General features: G+C 41.7%; 1 long non-coding RNA gene across 1 annotated transcript; it reads right to left on the minus strand.

The window, feature by feature from the left end:
• Positions 1–2188: 2188 nt before the first annotated feature.
• LOC120693106 lies at positions 2189–2613 on the minus strand. Its single transcript, XR_005682862.1, has 2 exons — positions 2528–2613; positions 2189–2435 (listed from the first exon to the last, which is right to left on the minus strand). It is a non-coding gene; the product is annotated as an uncharacterized LOC120693106 (long non-coding RNA).
• Between the last annotated feature and the right edge of the window lie 661 nt (positions 2614–3274).

The following is a 3274-nucleotide window of genomic DNA, read 5'->3' on the forward strand; positions in this document are numbered from 1 at the left end:
TGGCTCGGCACAGGCAGCCACTCCGCGAGGCCCTTGCAGGCAAGCTAGTGGAGCCATAATTTTTTTTTCTTATATGTAGTTGTTGAATCTGTTCTGGTTGAATCTCTCCTGTTGTATAATTTGTCTTTTACTCTTGAGTCTCATGTTGTAATCCAAATGAAGTTTTTCGGGCTCCTCACCCATTTCTTTCCGCTCTCAGTTTTTTTTCCCACCGCATCTGCGTATCTTTTTTTCTCGGTTCTTGATTCTCGAAGAACAGATGAGAAAGAGGATGCAGACGATGGTAGAAAGAAAAGCGAGAGGGGAGAGAAGAATGAGAAGCGGGAGAAGCAATTTAATTTTTTTTGCGCCACAATTTCTTTAGTACCGGCTGGTATTGGTGACCGATACTAAATGTACTATTTAGTACCGGTCAGCCCGACCGGTACTAAATGCAAACACATTTAATACCGATCGGGCGGTACCGGGCGAGAAACCGGTACTAACCAGGGGTTTTCGCCCGGTACTAATGCCCACTTTTCTTGTAGTGAGATGTCATGTTCCTTCACATCTGTCGTCCATACGATTATTATATTCTCCTAAAAGGGATACGATTACTGCTTGGTTTGTTTCGGAAATTCTCTGTTCACCCAAATTGATCCTCTTTGGGTAGTTTGATATGGAACACGACTACAAGGATGCCACGCAACGCTTTATTTGATTGTTTTTTTTCCTTTGTTCATCAATCCCATCATTCTTTGGAGCCGTACTACCACTTGCTGGTATTAACAATAAACAAGTCAGAAATTAAAGGATTACCACTACTCCAGCACCCCTCATCACCGCCGGTTCGTAAGGAGTATCACCAACGGTTCGGGAGGCGTTGGATTTATATCGTTGGTGATAGCGGGGCCATCACCGCCGGTTCCAGAACCGTTGGTGATGTGCACACATCACCGCCGGTTCGTATCTGGAACCGTTGGTGATGGAGACATCAACACCGCCGGTTGAATACATGAACCGGCGGTGAAGACCTTTTTCCCATCAAAAAAAATATTTTCATATAATAATATTGCATCATTTGTACAATAGATATGTTTAAGATATTATTACAACCCCTGTATCAGATCCCATAAAACATTTTATTTCATCAATAGCACTAATTGATACTATTCCATAATAAATTGCTGCAAATTATCAAGACAGATGAATTCATCTACCTCGAAGGGATTACAATCTTGAACCCTGTCAGGGGTCAGAATCTTTGCCACAACTTCTGCATAGGGTATGTCACCATTGACAATTTCACGAATACCAGGAAGAAACGGTTCACATATCTCAGGCAGCCTCTTTCTGTAATGCTCCGACAGTACATCACATCGATGCAATGCACTAGCACAGCCTACAAATGTTCTATCAATCTGGATTGGATAAACAACATGATCAAAAAGAGAAGCATTACATGAACATGATCAAAAGAGAACCTAGGAAAATGATAATTCAAAGCAGCTGCATCCAACCCAAAAAAAAACACAAGATAAACAAGCATTACAAATTTATCCTTGACAATGTCAGACTGAGATGTAGAACTCTTTGCAGGATATGTTTTCTCCAGGTCCAGTGCAAGATATGTTTTCTCCAGGTTCAGTCAACCAAAAACTGAGTTAAACTAGTTTGGATTTCAAAAGGAGCATGGGATAATTAGCTAAATACAATAGCTCCACAATCAGCTACAGAGTATGCTTTTGCCACAGTATTTTTTGATTGCACGAGTAAGAAGCAAACCTGGACCACCACTTTTCCACGCTACAGACTTGTCTTCAAACTTTATGAACTCAAGCAGAAAGATAACCTGGTAAGAAAAGTTGCATGATATTAGATAGAACAGTTACAGAGTATTGTTGATAGCCAAGGCGATAAACTATTAAAACTTTAAAGCAAGCACATGGCTTATATGATCAATCCTGGGTGCGATGCAAATAAGAGAAGGCAACCAGAGCCAGTGCTAGTGAAAGCAAGGTAGAATTAGAAGTACAAACATTATCTGCAACTTCATCATTGATAAACCACGACCACAGATTCTGCAGTAACACAGATAAGGATCATAAGAAGTTGAATTAAAGTGATTGACCTGCAAGCAAGGGCGGCTTAAAATGGGTGTATACATACCTTTGGTCCTTTGCATAAATTCTCGTAGACATGGAAAAAATCAAATGAGAGAGTTCAAACATCATAATAAAAAATATAGAGTCCACGCATCAAGTTTAAGAACATCTAGTCCATACACCAAATATATTACAATGCTTGACAAGAACGATACGATCTAGACATTACACCTAGATTATGCTGTACTCAGATCCTGGCTTCACCACGTAGTCCACAAGCCATCCAGCTAGTTCTTCTTGAAGTGCTACTAGCTCGCCCATGAGCAATTCACGTGAATCCAACTCAGTGTTCTGGAAAAAAAAATGACACAACAACAAGATATTAGACAAGTTAGAAAATTCAAGACACAAGAACATATATCAATTAACCATTTCATACAAACCATTTCGGCGCTTCTGCAATCGCCGGTGTAGCAGTGCATATAATGCATTACATAGAACCCACAGTGATCGTTGCCCGGAGGCTGCTAACCTTAGAATAAGTTGGTGGAGCCAATACATCAAAAATGGTGAGGTTTCATGAGAATTTCGGCAAAATCCGGCAGCAACAATGGAGGAGAGAGGTGTGGCCGTCGGGTTGGAGAAGAAAGGTGGTAGGAGGAAGGAGGGGTTGGGGTTTTGTACTGTACAGGCTTATCACCGCCGGTTTGTAACACGAACCGTTCGTGTTACAAACCGGCGGTGATATGCCCGCAGGACATCACCAACGGTTCGTAACAAGAACCGGCGGTGATAATCAGCATCACCGCCGGTTCCAACGGCCACTACGGCCACCCACTCGGGACCCGGCGGTGATACCTCATCACCGCCGGTTCATGTTAAACCGGCGGTGATAGCCCGTTGGCAATGGCCAATTCTGTAGTAGTGTACCCACATTATTTGCAGTAGAACAGTTGAAGTAGGTTTGATGCAGTCAGTACGTAATTAAAATTCGATCTGTGTCTTCCTCCAAGATGTAAGACAAAACAAAATGCATATAGAAAATCTTGTCATTATTGTACTATGTCGTATAGAACGTATTCATGGAGTTAGTGGTCATGTATATATGATACTATGTTTCGTCTTTCTTTCATGTGTCACGAACACATATGAGTGCAGCTGGCGCGGCATATTCATTTACATGTGCAATA

Source organism: Panicum virgatum, chromosome 9N (genome assembly GCF_016808335.1).
Source record: "Panicum virgatum strain AP13 chromosome 9N, P.virgatum_v5, whole genome shotgun sequence".
Classification (NCBI taxonomy): domain Eukaryota; kingdom Viridiplantae; phylum Streptophyta; class Magnoliopsida; order Poales; family Poaceae; genus Panicum; species Panicum virgatum.